This window comes from Anastrepha obliqua, chromosome 3 (genome assembly GCF_027943255.1).
Source record: "Anastrepha obliqua isolate idAnaObli1 chromosome 3, idAnaObli1_1.0, whole genome shotgun sequence".
Taxonomy (NCBI): domain Eukaryota; kingdom Metazoa; phylum Arthropoda; class Insecta; order Diptera; family Tephritidae; genus Anastrepha; species Anastrepha obliqua.
In genome coordinates, this window is record NC_072894.1 from 120,178,228 (window position 1) to 120,197,990 (window position 19,763).

At 33.8% G+C, this 19,763-nt stretch overlaps 1 protein-coding gene across 1 annotated transcript in view; it reads left to right on the forward strand.

Moving 5' to 3' along the window:
• Positions 1 to 1,214: 1,214 nt before the first annotated feature.
• Positions 1,215 to 19,763, forward strand: part of LOC129241866 (fat-like cadherin-related tumor suppressor homolog) — an 86,051-nt gene continuing 67,502 nt past the window's right edge. Inside the window, exon 1 of the mRNA XM_054878409.1 lies at positions 1,215 to 1,287. The gene's annotated coding sequence lies outside the window, so the exon portion shown is untranslated. The remainder of the gene's footprint in view (positions 1,288 to 19,763) is intronic.

Below are 19,763 nucleotides of genomic sequence, written 5' to 3' on the forward strand. Positions count from 1 at the left end.
TCACGAACAATCGCTGATTGTGATTTTTCAGCCAAATATAATGAAATCACACTATTTCGTTTAAAATCCATTACTGATTTTCTTTTTTCGCGATTACTTTCGGCAAAATGCTTCCGCGTCGGAACAATACTCCGGACTGTCATTTAGCCAACTAACAGACATCTGATGCCCATGCATCAGCTGGGCGAGCGGTCTGAAGTTGGTTACACTTTGAGTGTCGGACCCTGTAATATTCACCCTGTAAATAAATTACTACGGCGATAGGATATGTGAGTAGCTATCTTTCGGTTCGTAAGGGTTACAATCGGTCCAATTACATAAAACGATTTATCTAATACCGGTAGCTCTTCGAGAGGTAATGCTAAGCCTCCCAGTGCATTTCTGACATGAAACATATTCTTATAATAGCATCTACAACATTCAAACGCTCACAGCAACAGAGTAGCGTGGCCAAATTAACTTTGCCAGCAGAATTGGCAAAGGAAATGATGAAGACATTGTGGTGTGGCGATTATCTGAGCTGTGGTATAAATATTTATTAAAATTTAAAGCGGTAATTGTGTGAATAAAACCAATCGCTGTTATTTTTGAAATGAAAACAGATATGGAATCGGAAGTGCTACATTGAATGCAAAAGGAGCCGACGGTATCAGAAAGAAATTTTGTAATTTAACACGATTGTCGGAAGAGGAAAACCGTCTGAAAGAAGATGTTGAAGTTTTCAATGCTCAGCACACACCTGTGGTTAATGCCATGTGTCCCGTTTGAAATAAAAAAAAAAACAACGGGAAGTCTTAAAAGTTCTCTGCACTCTGTTGAGAGCCCTGTCTGCATTGGCAATTAAATAAAAATGTCGTAAATACAAGCTGGCTAAAAACATGGTAATAACAGCATACATATTGTTCAGTGCTTTTAAAGCAGAGACTTTTTTCTATTTTTTCTATTTAAAAGTTATCTGCTCGAATTAAATTCAAGTTAACATTACAGCTTTACTACCCTGTTATTCTTATGTACAAATAACAGCGGATAGCTGAATGAAAAGTTGCCGGTGAGAGTCGCTGAGATAGAAAACATGCACTCTCTGCAGTCAATAGGTGCTCAGACAATGGAATTCTTTGAACGTCAAACAGCAAGCAGCAAGCAGTAAGCAGCGAATGGCAATGGCAGTGCATGAACAAGATACGATTAGGATTTTTAGTTCAGTTCACCGTAGGCTTTAAATACGTAAAGTTTCTTCCAATTACATACGCGGGTGGAATGATCTCGTATTGGGCGTAGGTTGACAAAGTAGGCATTTATAAATTTAAAAAAATTAGTAGATATTCATATACAACTGAATAAGTGTACATCAAATAAATGTATATTAATTAAAGTAATAGGCATAGTGAATAAAATCAATGTTTAATGCAGCTTGAAGTAGTTACAAATTATAAATATTATACCTGAAAGAAGAAAGAAGTTTCGCCATTGACTGGCTGACATCAGGTACTCGAACTACTGGTTTTTGTGATGCGTGTGTGGTGGTGAGCTCACCGCCATCAATTTGAGAGAGAGCGCGTTCAAACGGCTTTAAATGATGTTCTTGCACAAAATGTGTAGTTACATGTGTGTACGTGTGAATGTTCATAGACATTATAAAAAAGTCTTAATGAATTACAAAAAAGGCAAAAGTAATTCAATTAATATTTTATTACAACTAAAAAATCGAGTGAGGAATATTAAGTATACGGAAAGTTTCAACGTATCGTCGATTGTTTACCCTTTGAAATATGTGATAAGACAAAAATGTTATGATGAAAGTACCACTAGTGTGTGTGCTCTATATACCATATTTATTAATAGTAATGGCTGAATATTGTCGTTAAATAAAAAAGCGTTTGACAAATGTTTTGCACACATACATATGTGGATTACAGAAACATACATGCATATGGTGAGGTGTATCTGTCAGATAACAAATATACATATGGAGTAAGTGAATGTAGCTCCATACAAATGTGCACATTACCTGTGCGCACCAAGTAAACACAACTAGTCACCTATTTATTGGAAATGCATAACTTTATCTTGTTCTACAGAAAGTTGTAAATGATTTGTTATAACAAAAAACATAATGAAAAATTCCAATAAAAATATTGAAAACATATACCAAACATAAACCGTCAGCAAGCATATGCACGTACAATATAATATTTAGCCTTGAAAGGTGTGATCAATAAACAAGTTTATTCAATAATTTTCTAATAAGAAAATAAATGGGCATATTACGTTGGAAATATTATTAATAATTACTAAATTATTAAAATGTGTAAATAATGTGAATAAATAAGTTGAGAAATGTAGTTTAGTGTTTAACATAAGCACATAAAAAGCAGCAACAATTTTAATGAGTGATCATCGCTCCCTTCAATGGCTGCACATTTTGTTTGATGACCTAAATGCTATAAAACTAAAAACAAGTGAGCAGAATGAAAGTCTACATCAATGAAAACAACAGACCGACAGCAGTAATTTACATATGCACACATGTATATATGCGTGTGTTTGTATGTACATTCATACATATTCAACAGCACCTTTAATCCGAGCGAAGGCTTGTCAAGCTAAAATTGAATGTTTTTAACATCAAGATTAAATTAAAGCTATGCATGTTTTGAAAGTGTAACGCTTAAAGGAGGATAAGGAATAAAAAATATATACATACATACATACAAAATAATATTTAATAAAAATAAGAAGAATAAGAAAAAATATAAAAAAATCTGAGCATATAAAGCAAAAGAAAATAATCATTTTCGGCACAGATCTGTTTAAATTAATTTCAATCGTTGCCGTGTTGTGACTTACAGCTGTTGTCATCTTCAAACAGCTACGGATTGGTTTTTCTGTATGTTTCCATATGTTTTTAAACACTCTCAGTTGCGGGAATGTGTATGATTCGATTAAAGATCAGAAAGAAAAATTAAATTCCATAATTTTTTTAAATTAATTTATTATGCGCCATGACTATACTGGGCAAGAGTCCCCCGATATTTGAGTCATAAACTATATGAAAAATTTTATGATGTGGCCATTTATGCCATTTTTATGAAACAATATTAGCAAGAAATTTTCTTAGTTGATTTCCTTCTAATAAGTTGAAACCGAATGGGTTGCTGCGTGACTACCACTCGGGATTCAGAGAGAACGTAGGTTCGAATCTCGGTGAAAGACCAAGATGAAGAAAAAGTTTTTTCTAATAGCGGTCGCCCCTCGGCAGGCAATGTCAAACCTCCGAGTGTATTTCTGCCATGGAAAAAATTCTCATGAAGACCATTTGATGTTCTGAGTCGGCTTAAAATTGTAAGTCCTCCATTTGTGGAACAACATCAAGACGCACGCCACAAATAGGAGAGAGAGCTCGGTCAAACACCTATCAAAAGTGTACGCGCCAATTATTTATTTTATTTTTTTAAGTTGAATGTACTGGTGAATGAAGAGAAGCGTTAGAAAAGAGGAGTTAATTGAGATTTTTTAGTGAATCCTTAAAAAGTTTTAAAATAAAAAAATGTTTAAAAAATATTTAATTAATTTTAAATTATGGGGGTTATGAAGAATACAAAAATATGCATCTGGTTAAGAATGAAAAAATTAAAAGTTTTTTAAACGTCAAAAATGGTTGTGTTAAAAGTCATACATAAATTCATTTATTTAATAAAACTAATTATTTATGTGACTATACAACGCGTGAGATATTCAAACAGGTTCTTCCGGGCTTCATCCTTTCATACGTTGTCCACCTATGGGTATAGTGTCGAACTATCTTTCCACAGGAGCATCAGCCGTTGTATTTGTATGCCTTTTACTATACCCGTGGCATTATAAAACTATTAAAGTTCATCATTCTTTCGAATGCTTCTGATTCGACATCGTCCATGTTTTGCAGCCATTTAAAGGGATGAGCCTGCCGAGAGACTTGTAGAGTTATTCTTTGTACTTTAAAAGTGGGATCTATCTTTCTTTTGCGCCTTTTGGCAAGCGTTATTCTTCAAAAGTGGGGCAACAATTTCCCGGCTATTCACCAGGCTTTTCAACGGTTCCACTGTTACGCCCAAAACAAGACGTCTCTAATTTAAATATTTTCCCTACTCCCCATAAATTTCTCATTAATTTTAGTTTGTTTTTATTTTAATAGGGTTTTAGAGTCAAGCTCCCATTGTAATTTGCTGCTGGACTTTAAATAGGGGAATTTAAAGTTTTATCTCGGAAGTGCGATCAAATAAAAAAAAAACTTTTTCCACCAGGTTCCGTGGAATATTTAACGAGAACTTCTTTCGTATCTCAAGATAGAGGATTACCGGCAGCCATATTCTAGATTTATGAGAGTGTGTTTTTACTTCGAGCTTATGGTTTTAACATATTCCGGGGCTCTCATATATGTATGTAATATGCAAAATATAAAAGGAAAATTAACTTTCCATTAAATAAATATAAGAAATTTCTATATAATATATATATAATTAAAATAAAGGGTCCACCGAGTTTCATAATGCAAATAATTTAGTTTGTTAAATTAAAATTAAAAGATTAAGATTTAAAAGAAGGATTTAACATCGTATTACATATTTGTGGCGTGGTGGTTCGCGATCAAATGATATCGTAGAGTGGGTCTTACAGCTAGTAAAAATTGGAACTCAAGTTATTGGAAATAAATGTGGCAATGAGAAGTTATTTGGCATTTAAACATATGTAGTCTCGGACAAACAGATTAAGTAATTTGAAAAAAATAGTCACACTAAATTTGAGGACAACTTTTTTCCTTTTAATTTCATATTTATTAATTTCGATATGACACATCTATTTTAAAACCTCCGGTTGGGCACCCGGGTCTGGCCTTTTTTCATTTTGTTCGAAAATCCTTTTTAAAAAATTACCGATAAATCGATAGAAAATTAGATTTTAGGAAGCTACTTGGAAGCTCAAGTTGTTAGCTATAATAGAAATATGTTAAATTCACGTCCAAAGTCGAAAAATTCTGGCCAGATCCAGGAGCCCCTATACCGAGGGTTAATTTTGTACAACAACATGTGAAATAAGTGAAAAATTTTAAAGTTCCATTCAGTAAGAGGTCAGATTAGATGAACTTATCATTTTATGAAGTTGACTTATTTCAAAATACGTAACTGAAATTTATTTAAAAACAACGGCGATTGAAATAAATGATGGAATATGTACATATATACTCATAAAACGGTTAATTAAACTTTAGCTATAAAAATATTATTGTGAAGAAAATGTGGCAATCAATTAAAAAAAACATAAAGATACCGGAACTAAGTCAAAGAAAGAAAGTTTTACAGTGAATTCGCCAAAAACTAAAATTTCCAAACACAAACAAAACTTACAAACGAAATTTAAAAAATTTTTTAGACGAAAAATACAAATAGATTAGTTGCGAACGAAATTTGAAATATTGTGGCAGAAAATAAATTTGGCGTGTTTAGATGAACCATTCATTGAAAAGACAATTAAAATAAATACATGAAATTTAGCACAATTGAAGTGTTTAATATCATATAAACAAATCAGTTTATTAATTGTGTCCGATCGAATATTCAGCTTCAGTTTCGGCTACCGGAACATTCGGTCACATTTTCTCGCTGGAAGTAACTCGTCAAAAATAAACTCTCTGATGTAACAGTATTAAAAGCCGAACACGTACTAGAGAATTTTGTAGAAAATGTGAATGGATTAGTGGGTTAAATGTTTGCATTTGATTTAACAAAGATGCATCTTAAGACGCAACATAACATGACAAAACACAGCATAACATAGCATAGCATAACAACGACTAGACTTATTCCCATATTTTAAGCGGATTAGGTAAGTTTTCGATAACAACAGTGCCGGAAACCGACAGTTAACATCTATTGTAAATGAAAAATAATAAAACTTTTGAAGAGACGAACAAGAACGACTGACAAAAATCATTTCAGCATTAATATTCGGTAACAATAAAGGCGAAAGTGTTCCTTGTGTTGAAAGGATACACACGTTATACTCCCAAAATGTGCCATTGCGATCCTTCATGAATACTATATACATACATATGAGGTGTGTTCAATAAATAAGACTTGTTGCGGCAAATTTCTACTATCGAAAAAAATGGATCAAAGAAGTTGCATAAAATTATGTGTACAAAATGGAATTAGGTGCTCAAAAGCACTTGAAAGATTGAAGGTTGCACAGGAATACCGGGCAGCCTTGAATGATGTTAGTGTCGTACTCAAGATCAGGCTTATTTGGGTTCCGGGACACAGAGATATTGAGGAAAATTGTAAAGCCGATGAGCTTGCCAGGAAAGGTACTACTCTTCAATTGCTTAGCGATAGAAGTACCACTGGGATACCTATGGCCACGAGCAAATTAATAATTAAGACTAACATTATGAGAAAGGTCAGTAGGGTATGGAGAGATGAAGACACATGCGTAACACCTAGGTTACTATGGCCGCAAATAAACAAGAAAAAGACAAAGGAACTGCTTAGCCTTTCCACGAAGGTCGTGGCTTGGGGGCCGGTCATTGGCCATTTGGCATTCCTTGAGATTAGGAGTTTTCTCCCGTGAATATTGTAGAAGTTGTAGCGATGAGGAAGAGGAAGAAACATTTGAGCACTGCCTTTGCAATTGTCCAGCCTTAGTTAAAATCAGAGAAGGTTTACTAGGAAAACATTTTTAAATTCTCTTACGGAAATGCTGGGCGTGGGGATGGGACCAATGATGTACTTCATGAGATCCACGAAAAAAAATAAATGAGGTTCCCATGTCGCCCAGTGGTATCATAACGGACCTGTAAAGTTTAAGGGGGTAGTATGGTTAATTCGGTGTAAAACAAGCATATTTTTCGAAATTTTTTTTGTCGACACAGTTGATTTATTCAAAATTTTAAAATTACTTCATTATAAAGTCATATTTAAAGAATATTGTGTGAAATTTTCATTGATTTTTAGGAAGAAATGAGTTGGTGGCAGCGAATCTTCGCGGACGTCTCATAAAAAAGTTTTATTGCGGTGTCCCTCAGAACTCATTACTGGATCAACTAAAATCAAAAAACCAAATTGATTTCATCAGCTAATAAAGTTTCGCAGGTAACAACGTCGAATTTTTTTTTTTTTTTTTTTTTTAATTTTTTAAAGCGCTTTGAAGTCAAAACACCGATTTTTCATAAAAAAAACTTGAAAACTTTGTTGTTTTAAAATATGACAAAATTAAAAAAAAAAAAAAACTCGACGTCATTACCTCGTGAATAAAGTAAAGAAACAAAAAAACCAAATTTGAAAAGAATCGGTGCAGTAGATATGAATCTACAGTGGACACCGACCGTAAAAAAGGCAAGTGTGAGAAAAACGCGTTTAAAGATTTCGGCAGCGTGAAATCCGGTTGGAGAGGTAGATACTTAATCCTTTGTGTCTTTGTCAATTTTACTCCAATGCACTTCAAACTTTCACACAATAATCTTAAGATGTTATAGAATAATTTAAAAAAAAAAAAAAAAAAAATGAAAAAAAAAAATACCATACTACCCCCTTAAGTAAGTTGGTCATACACCGACTACCACTATAACAACCTAACCTATATACAAGGTGGCACAGAATTAATCATCCTATTTTGTTTTTGAATAACTTATTCACTAAATAAAAAAATGATTTTGAATGATGCAAATCTTCACTCGCTCTATTGCTTGTTTGTTTGTATACCGCAGCTGTCCAGTTCACAAGTTCAAATATGATTAAATTGTAATTTGCCATTTGCAAAAATTATACAATAAATTTCCGATATGGTGATTAATTTTGCGCCACCTGGTATGTAGAAGACAAGGAACGCCTCGGGCTGGCAAACAAAATTCCACGAGGCAATTATCTAATTCACAGTCCAAGCGCCACATTTTACAAATAGTCAATTTCCTCGCAATATGACGACCATGGTGGCCGCCTTAGCCGAATGGGTTGGTGCGTGATTACCATTCGCAATTCATAGAGAGAACGTAGGTTCGAATCTCGGTGAAACACTAAAATTAAGAAAAATATTTTTCTAATAGAGGTCGCCCCTCGGCAGGCAATGGCAAACCTCCGAGTGTATTTCTGCCATGAAAAAGCTCCTCATAAAAATATCTGCCGTTCGGAGTCGGCTTGAAACTGTAGGTCCCTCCATTTGTGGAACAATACCAAGACGCACACCACAAATAGGAGGAGGAGCTCGGCCAAACACCTAACAGAAGTGTACGCGCCAATTATTTATTTATTAATAAAAAATTATTTTCTATGAAATTATTGTTTGTAATTCTATTATATATTTACATATCCTAAATCCCTCAAAACTACTCCTACGCGAGCGGGGCCGCGGGTTAAATCTTAGTTTTTCCTATTTCCCACTATTTATAGCACACTCTAGACTTCATAATCTTCATTACAATATATTTTTGATATAATATTTTCAGCAAAATATTACAATATATTATTTCAATATGTCAATAACTAAAATGTAAACACAAAATGCGCGACGAAAATAAATTTTCCATGAGAGGCTTTTGTCACTCAGCAGGCGATGATAAACCTCCGAGTGTATTCCTGTCATGAAAAATTTCCTCAAAATACCATTTACTCAAATTACCATCATAGGTAGCATAAAAGCGCAGGTTTCTTTATTTCCATTGAACGTCCATAAATTAAAAAAAATTGAGGAGGAGCTCGACCAAACACTCAACAAAGGATGTACTGTGCATGTATGTATGTACATACGATTACAAAATCACTCAATATAAATTTGAAATAAAGACAAGTGTAAGGAATGTCAGTTACCTGTTATCTGGAGATTTGTGTTTATAATTTTCTGTACAGAAGCATTAGTCTGCACAATTATTTTGATAACGCATACTCTTAGCTGTTGGCTTTTATTTCTCAGAGCTGCGTAAGATAACCGTCCATAAATAAAAAAATAAAAGCAAAGTGCATAATAACAACAACGTGTACGCAAAATATTTTGTCTACTGCTTTATACGCTATTCATTTATCTGTTGATGGAATTTGAATAGAGGGCGAAGTTTGTTAAGGCACAATTATTTTACCAATCGATTTATTTCAATTTTCGTACTTGATTTAACAAGTGAAGGTCGGCTAAGTAAGATTGGTTTATCTACTTACTTTTTGCGATGTTAATTAAAATCTGATTGATATATGATAAAATTTTAACAAATTGTGAAAATGGTTGCACAGCTTAACGCCGGCATCAAAATGGAGGGTATCGCAAAATACAATAATTAAATTTAATCTTGCAAAACCGTTAATTTGTTTCACACTTTAATTGGTTATACAGGGTGGCTGATGAATTTTGCTACATTAAGAAACTCAAATAACTCTTTTTTTAGTGTATGGAATTCATTTATTTTTTTTTTCAAGTTGAAGGTCATTAAATTTTATTAAATATAGCTTAACTAGTTTTAAAAATAATTGAATTTAAATGCCCCCCATGCTCGTTGACACAAGTGCGGCATCTTAGTAAAAAGTTGTTCATTGCTGCTTTGAGAGTTGCGACAGGAACAGCCGCAATTGTTGCCCGAATGGATTGTTTTAGTTCATCCAAATTTGTTGGCTTTGTTTTATAAACTTCTTGTTTACATAAACCCCACAAGAAAAAGTCAGGTGCAGTAAGGTCAGGCGACCTGGGGGCCAACGAAATTCGGAGTTTCTTGAAATCAGTTTATTGGGAAATTTTCGTCGCAACTCTGTCATAACAGTCTGGGCTATGTGAGACGTTGCCCCATCTTGTTGAAACCACACAGAGTTGAAAGGAATTCTCTTTCGGCGTAGTTCTGGATAGAAAATTGCTTTCAGCATTTTCAAATAACGGTCTCCAGTAACCGTAACGGTGTGACCATTTTCTTCAAAAAAATAAGGCCCGACAATACAGCGTGAAGAAACCGCACACCACACTGTCACGCGAAGAGGATGCAATTCCGTCTCGTGGAGTATCTGTGGGTTAGAAGTACTCCATATTCGACAATTTTGTTTGTTCACATTGCCGTTTAAATCGAAATGGGCCTCATCAGACATGAAAAGGCAGTTTAACATGTTTTGGTCTTCTTCCACCATTTGCAGGATCTTCTGGCAAAATTCCAAGCGAATCGGCAAGTCTGCTGCATTCAGTTTGTTAACCATTTGAATTTTGTAGGGAAATAAGTCTAAATCTTTGTGCATTATTGTTTGCAAAGACTGTCGGCTGACACCAAGTTGAGCAGATAAGCTTCTTGTTGAAACCCTTGGATTGCTTTGTATAACTGCAGCTACAGCAGCGATCGTTTCCTCCGTCCGAACTGGTGGGTTTCGATGATAAGGCCTTCTTGCAACTGTTCCTTGCTCAGCAAAATTATTCACCAGTCTCATTATGGTCCATCTGCTCGGGGGATCGCCGCCAAACATCCGCCTGTACTCTCTCTGTACCAAAACTACGGACTCCAGTGCGTGATAGCGGCGGACTATCCAAATTCTTGTTTGCGTGTCCCAGTTATCCATTTTAATAAATTTTAAAGATCAATCTGCAAATTAAAACAAAAATGGAACAGATAACTTAAAAAGAGTTATTCAATTTTTTTTTGGTAGCGGCTTTCATCAGCCACCCTGTAGTTAGTATTAGCAGCAACAAGGCACAACACGGAAGTCGAACTCTGTGAGGACCGCATCTTTTACGTAAACTTAAGAAAGATTTACTATTGAGCCAGATTTTTAAAGCAAGATAGACTCCAACATAACAAAAAAGATATATATCAAGCTATTACTTTATACTGAAAATCATAAACTTGTCGTATTTTTATAGAAAAAATTTTTTCAACTGATAACAGCTCATTTCATTTAATTAATTTAATAATAAAAAAATTAACTAAAAAAAAAATTAAATAAATGAAATTTAAAAGGAACATAAAAACGCTGATGTTGCTGTCTTGAGTACAGTACGTCAGCTCTGGTTGCGAATTCAAAATTTCTTGATGTTATTATCAACGCCTTAACCAATTCTTCTAAGCCTTGCTTTCAAGCATTATCTATTACTCTTCTATACTTGGAAAGTTGGTAATTAAAAACCTTTTCGCTGCATCCGGCCGTTGAGTTGTAAGGGTAAGGCTTCATTAGAAACTGTGTAAAGCGAGTTGCTGAGTCTCCCAGAATAATGACTGGAACATTTGTACCAAAAATTGTTTTAGTATTCGGTCTGATAAGAATCATTTTTTAGCGGTCGGATGTCCCTAATTTTTATATACCTAAACCTATACCTATGAAAAAATAAGGAAAAATTTTTCATCGAATCTAGTACATATATATGTATATATATATAGTATATCATCGTATATCTAAGTATAAATGTAGATAAATACTTAGGAGCGAGCTTATCCCAGACCGCTGAACAAAAATTGTGTAAAATATTACATGCGTTTCCTTTTGATACTCCGAACAGTTTGCTGATCGGCCTGTATTCTGCTGAGGAACAAAGCGCATACAAAGCCATCGCGATACGTTTGTCTAAAGGGGTGTATTTCCTGCATTTTCAATGGACGTGACTTCGTTACATAAAGAGTCAAAGGAATCCCGGCTCATCCTAAACCACTCCTTAAAAAACTGGTCGTTGCTAAGAGCAATGTCTAGCTCCCAGAACTTACCGTGCCTCACTTGCAATACACGGACATGCGTTGATTATTTATTCACTAATAAAACAGAGCTGATATACTCTCAATTAACGCTTTGGCCGGTTCCTGCTTATTATTATATGTAATATTTATAATTTTATTAAGATTTTTTTGAAGTAAAAGTCGTTTACGGATTTTCTCCAACTGTTTATTACTAGCAGCAAATTGCGCAATTAAATTAGTTACTCTTTCTCCTTGTATTTTTTCATATCGTTAATAATAATTTAACAAACCAAAAACTCTCATATATTCCATCAAAGCAATTTCTAAGAAGAAAACCCTTTCAAAAGAGATTGACAGCGGACTCCAACATACTTACACTCCAACACACTAGCATTGTTCCGCACCAAGCTCAACAAATTGCTCATTTCAACAAATTACTTGAAGAACAATTTTTTGGCCGAGTAGTTCTTCCCATTTTACGAGTTTTTATGTTTATTTATTTGAAAGAGCTGTTTTTGCTTACTAATATGCCATACTTTAAACTTTTTTGTCAACTATCAAATACAAATATTGATGAAACTAAGAACATTTAAGTGGAAAATTGAAAAAAAAAGAAAAACAAATTACAATTAAAATTAAGTTTGAGTTAAATTTCAATTAAATTTGTTAATATAAAACCAGCTAAGACATTATTCGGACTTCACCTCTCTATGGAACGAAATCACTACTTTGCTACATTCAGCATCACAGCGCTTTTAGGTATAATCTCATTGAAGTCAGAGAGGACTTTACTTTTTACTAGCTTGTAATTAATATCTTAAACTAGCTTAATTAAGCTGAAACAAAGCGGGATGTTTTCTTTTCTTGGGTCAGAAAATTGTGCCAGGAACTTACAACAGTTTGATTCACAACTTAAAGCAGTTGCTATGGAAGGACTTTGATTTTTTGGTTTTTAGTTTAAATTATTGGAACGTTAATGTAAAAACAAATAATTGGAAATATGTGTGTATTTTTTTTTTTGTCAAAATAATTGTGCCCATGACTGTATGTATATACATACTTATATACAAACTATATTAAAATTAATTTAATTTTTTTACTTCTCTCATAAAGTGCATATGTACATATTTCTGGCTAATGCAGCAACAATTGTATAGATTTACAAATGTGATTCGATATGCAACTTAAAATGTTTACGTTACGCTTAACATTTCAACACTTGTATGTACCACACAGTCAGTCATACTAGTTCTGAACTACCTTACGACCCCATTGCTTTGTAGCTGAAGTGGTTCGTCTTCTATCGTTTTTTAATGCCAGTGACTGGTGTTTTCAGACATGGCGATGCTCATAGTCAGCATCTTCGCAATTAATAAAGTTCCGATTTACACAGGGAAACATTTGGAAGTGAAACATTTTCTTCGTGGGAGAAGGACGGAGGGGGAAACAGAGGGGTTTTTGTTTCTGGGCTACCGCTTATTCATATTGTCAAACTTGAAATTGGCAACAAAACAATTTTTGACGGTTGCTTTATTCGTTTTCTTCTTTTGTGTCAGAAAGTTCTGTGTTGGTTTCCAATCAAATGGAAGAAATAGATAACATACAGCAGACCGCTGCTCGGGAAATACAGTATGATTTTTGCTAGTAAATTAGGTATGATTTAAAAAATTTATGGGACTTGTTTATTTTGACTTCTACATTTTTTTCCACTTCTAGATTCTTAAGCACCAAAAACAGTGATACTGCTTTTAAGGGGTTACATCTAGTTAGAAGCCCTGAAAAATGAGGTTTTTAAAAAAATTTTCCTGAGAAAACTTCTGAATTAATTGTTTTAAGCCTTTGTACACATATTATGATAACTTTGAATAATATTTAAAAAAATTGTATTTGCAAGAATAACAGTTTTTATAGCTGCTACAGCAGATTTCCAGGAACCCCTCCAAAAAAAGACGTTTTACGGTGACCACTATATCTCCGAAGTGGATTATCTCAAATGAAAAAACCAAACGGATTTGATTAAAGTATTGTATATTCTTGTAGTTAATCGAAGGAATAAGCAAAAAAAAATTTATTGACAAAATGGCGGCTTCTCAAAAAAAAAAAATCTATTTTTTGGAATAGTTTTGGCCTTAAATTGTGTATAAACAAAAAAATGTTTATCGGTTTTAAAAAAGCTTCGTGTATAAAGCCGGTGTAAAAATTTCAGACTAACCGGTTTAGCCGTTTCCGAGAAATCGTGGTCACCGACTTTCAAAACACAGTTTTGAGAAAAACAAGGTTAAAGTTTTAAAAGCTAATTTAAAGTGCTCTGACGCGTCGTTACATTTATGCGTATAACTTCAAATATAATCATCGGAATGACTTGAAATTTTCATAGTGTTTACTTAAATATATGTAGATTACAAAAATGAAATTAAAAAAAATCGATTTTTTGAAAATTCTAACTAGATGTAACCCCTTAAACAATAACCGCCCAACTGTTTCGCGTACATTCTACAATTCGCGAAAATGTAAAGCAGTCAACAGTTTATTAAATATTTCAATGAAGAGGGCAAACTACATGGGTTAAAAATAAATATTTTTTTATTTTTATTTACATATATGTATGTATATAAATGTATGTACTTGAAGAAAAAAAATGTTATCAACAATATTTCATATATAAATACTTAACATAAAATTAACGCCTTTAAATGTAGTATCACTTTTTTTGGCACTAAATTTAAAAGAATTGTTTTCTTCACTTTATAAATACTACAAAAAATTATGGCTGCACGAATGAGAGAAATTTCAAAATATGCAAGTGTCAAAAGATACTAAAAGAAGTAAGCGTCAAAAGCAACAAATTTTGCCGAAAACAACTTTGCCCGTGTGACCGCAAATGAAACCTCAAAAGAGAATTTCCAGTGTCTCCCTTCCAGGTGTCTCTGTGTACAAATCATATGCAAATTGTAACATATTTTTTTCATATTCATCTCTATGTACATACATATGTTCTTTTAATTAGGTAATTTGTAACTAGTACATCTTTAACCACTCTCGAACTATATGACTTCTTCCATCAAACACCAATTCATGAACTAGAATTTTTGTTGAGCAGTTGGATTTTCATTGCATATGTATGAACATATGTATGTGTGTATGAAAACAAGTATTGACTTTAGATATACATAGACTTTCCTACAACATACATATACATTGAGGATATATAAACCACGCATTAAAAATCGACATACATATTCACTTACATATTTACATGTGTTTTCTGATTGATTAACTGATAAATTTCTTCATACCTACATACATATCCAACCATATAAGATTACTTACAAAATTATTTATTTGGCTTTCTGCTCTCTTATTTGTTTTTCGTAATGAACTGCAACGCAGCAGGATATGTGCACTCTACGCGGCTACGCACGACATATGAATGTACATATAATATTATGTATGTATGTAAATGTAGCAATATTTGTACAATATTTATGCATACACGAAATGGTATATGAACACATATAATGTGTATATGTGCTTATAAATATATTTACATATATGCCATCAGAAGGATTTTTAGGCGGTCTCCGTATATGTATGTATGTATGTATTTTTGTCACATTATGAGAGCGTGTGTGGCATTTTGGTGCAAATTCGTGGTTGATTTTGATGCAAGCGAATGCACCAAATCTACATACATATGGATATATAAATATTTGTATAATATAGTACATATATGATGAATGTTTATATGTATGTGTATACTCTAGCCCGCCCCAGTAGCAAGATGGCAGCTTTTAGCAGGCATATTGAGAGAGTTTCTCCGGTCTCAAGGAGGCTGTTCTATCGGCAGGCGTAAATTTAAAGTGGCATTCAATATTCAAACGGTCGAACAATATCCCGATCAGTAAAGAAATGGTGAGGAAAATATTAGTTTGGGGAAAAACATACGCATAATGTTTACGAAAAATTCAAAACTTTATTTAAGTTGTTTCGGGTTGTCCGAAATTGGGTCAGATATGCATCGTTTGGTTGTATAATTTCTATCCATATCAAAGGTAGCTTCATAATGCCTCTCTCATAGAAGCCTTGGTCTTTATTGGCGAAAAACTCCAGTAATCGATTTTTACAATGTTCTCTTTATACCAATTTCTTCTCACTCAGGAAGTTTTTCAATGAGAGAAAAAGATGGTAATCGCTTGATGCCAAGTTCGGACTATATGGTGGATGCATTAAAACTTCCCAACCAAGCTCCCAGAATTTTTGGCGAGTCACTACGGACATGTATGGCCTTGCATTGTCCTGTTGGAATTCAACACTTCTCTTGTTGGCCAATTCTGGACGTTTATGGTCAATCGCTAGCTTCAAATGGCCCAGTTGTTGACAGTAGAGATCTGAATTTAGTGTTTGGTCATACGGAAGCAACTCATAGTAAATGATTCTTTTCAAATACCACCAAATACGTAGGACCTTCTTGTCCCTTAGCTCTGGTTTGTCCACCGTTAGAGCTGTTTCAGCACACTTTAACCACGTTCGTTTTCGCACTACATTGTTGTACGTGTGAAGAAATGGGCTTCGCAGATGGAAATTCGATTCGTCAAGTTTTTTGGTGTTAATTGGTGGTGCACCCAAACATCGAGCTTCTTTTTGAATTCAGCTTTACGCAAATGGTTTAAAACAATTTTATGATCGATCTATATGTAGCTCCTGGGCGTTGTTGCGAGTACTAACATGCATATCAACTTGGATTATTTCTGTGATTTTATCGACATTATCGCCAATTTCTTTAACATCAAAAATACCTGAACGGAATCGAAGAAACAAAAATTGCACGTAATTGGCTGTTACATTATCGGCACCATAAACACCATTCGCATTTTCAGCGGCCTGGCTTGCATTTTCGTCTTTATCTAAGAAAAATGTACCGAATTTTCTCTTTGTTACTTTCCATTGTTAACACTCTGTAATTCACAACTGAATAGAACAAACAAAAAACAGCAAAAGGATTGTTTTAGTGTGAAATGTCACCTTGACAACGAGCATAAACTTTAAATTATTTGATCGATACTTTACGAGATATCGATCACTACAGACATCTACTGAGAAAATAATGGATTTCTTTTTAACCCAACCTAATATTGGAATCCTCCGCCTAACATTGAACATCTCAATTGCCAGCGAAACCTCTCTCGTCGATCAGCATCGCTTCTAAAGCAATTCAAGCCGCAACTTTTAACGCCGTCAAGGAATTTTAAGACTTTATTTAAGACTTGAGTTGAGTTGTTATGTACTAAACAGAGTGAGCAAGGGGCTTACAAAAAAAAAAAACAAAATAGCCAGCTGCTTTCAGATTTATTTTTGTTGACGTCAATGTACATAATTGCAATTAGTACAAAAGACAATCAATTTCCTTCTTTTTTAGTTACTCCTTTTTCATAGGAATCATTTGCATTCTCTTCCTCAAATAGACGCTTTCAGCTCTTTCTCTCTCAAAGAGCAGTAACAATTATACACATTTTTATACTGGGGAGGAAAGCTACACACATATACATACATACAGTGGGTCAAAAAAGTATTGGCACACTCGAAAAATCAAAGTTCTCAGTGCTATAACTTTTCTTTTAATAAAAGTATAAAAAAATAGAAAACGGTATTTTCTAAATGTATTTCTTTCTTAGGTATCTGAACAAAAAAAAATTAATATCGACATAGGTTTACAAGCTCAACCTTTAAAGGTAAAATATCAAGTTGCACATCACAAATGGAGGGCTTTACTATAATATAAGAAGAAAAATATAATACATATACAGCTATGGTCAGACATTTAGCGCACTTTATTTTATACTGATAAATAATGCAGTTACTTCTAAGAGAGTGCAAATTTTCCTAATTTTGTTTTCAGCATGATAAGAGTTATTTATGGGTCTCTTGAAATGCCCAAAAAATAACCGTTATTATTCTTTCGTATTTGTTATTGCTTATTTTTTCTTGAGTTCTGTCTCAATTACGTTGGACCAAGAATGATAGAAACAAGATTGCGCCCATCAGAACGTACGTGACGTCACGTTTGTGCAGTATTGCCAACCATTTGCTCTTCGCAATAAATTTAGTGCTTTTTTATACCGAAAATGCGAAAATTTTGAAGTTTCGTGTTTGTTTCTTTTTTTTAATTTAAAGCTACCAAAACTTTAAGTTAAAAAACAAACTATATTATTAAACAAAAAAAAAGGTTAAAAAAGGTCACTCTGAGAAGATTTTAGTGCTAATGAAAATTTTTTACTCTTATAAAATTTGATAATTTGAAAGTGCAAATTTAATTTTTGGCTCCATTTAAGGTTATGCAAAAATATTAAATGCCCCTCTCTCAACTCTTCTTCAGATTGAAAACCTTTTTACACATTTTAAAAAGCCTTTGAATTTATTGAATGCGAATTAAAACCATAGAGGTGTAATCGTTTCTTCCGGTCATTAATCCTTAGTGAGACATAGGACATTAAGAGTTATATTCATTGTAAAAATAAACAAGAAAATACCAGAAAATACTAAAGAAACCATACTGACATTTTTACAAAAAGAGTACCTTATCTAGTTACATAACTTCAAATATAGCAAAAAAGTCGTTCTCTTAACAAAAGAGTCTCGCTTAACAAAAAAACCTCATAAATTAAATTGAACATAAGCATGACACATTTATTTAAAAAAAACGCACATTTTAAGGACAATTTGTCACGCATACAAAGTTCTTTAAGTGATTCAATAAAAATTTGTTGGGTTATTTTCTTTGAATGGGCATTTTAATGCGTTTTTATATCCAAAGCTAGGCAACACTGCAGTAGCGAGAGAGAGATTTGACTGTCGAAAGCAGAACACCAACAACACCTGCACTCGCGGGCAATGCCACCAGATGTTAAAACAAAGTAAACCTAAATAAAACTGAGTGAATTATTTAAATAATCTCATTATTCTTTCCATCATGACGTTGGACAACTATTTAGCGCACTTACACGTGTTTTTCTCTTACACGCGATCGGTTCGGCAAATAACTATTTTTTGTGGTGAATATTTAATTAATAACGACTATTATTGAAATTTTTGCTAAAATGGCTAGAGGAAAGTGTTGTTCAGTTGATCAAAGAAAAATAATATGGAACCTTTACCAAATGGGGACCAATCATTTGAATATTTCCAGAATAGTGCATTGTTCAAGAAAAATGGTATACAATGCCATCAGAGATGTGAAGTCGGATGCTAATATATTAAAACAAAAAAAAAAAAAATTCGTAAGGCTCCGCCTCGTAAAACTTCCCCCCGTGAGGATCAAATAATTGTAAGGAAAAGTCGATCGGATCCTTTTATGTCTTCACGACCGATAGCGACTGAAGTAAGGGCAGAATTAGGCTTAGTTGTGTCCAGTAAGCTCGTGCGAAGGCGTCTGAATGAAAATAAAATATTTGGTCGCATAAGCAGAAAAAAACCGCTCCTATCAAAAAAGAATATTAAAGCGCGTTTATCATTCGCGCGTAGGCACCTCTTCGAAAAGACAGAGTTTTGGAAACGAGTACTTTTTACGGATGAAACTAAAATAAACCGCATCGGTCCTGATGGAAAAACGTATGTACATCGTGAAAAAAATCAGGAAACCAATCCACGGTACACAAAAAAGACGGTGAAGCATGGCGGTGGGAATTTAAAAGTTTGGGGGTTTTTTCGTGGCGCGGGGTTGGGCCGCTGGTCAAGATAGAAGGAAATATGGATAAGCATATGTATCTGAATATATTTAGAAATAATATGGAGCCATATTCTTTCGAGTTTATGCCAGTAAATTGGATATTTATGCACGACAACGATCCCAAACATACTGCGGGAGTGGTCAAAAACTGGCTTTCGCAGGAAAATATTACCCAGCTCGATTGGCCAGCACAAAGTCCGGATTTAAATCCAATCGAAAACTTGTGGAATGATGTGAAGACAATGGTTGGACAAAAAAAATTTTTAAATATCGATGAACTTTGGGAAGGTGTACAGGAAGCATGGAACTCTATTCCTTTGGACAGGTGCCAAAAGTTAATTGAGAGTTTACCACGCAGGTGTGAAGCAGTTATACAGAATAACGGAA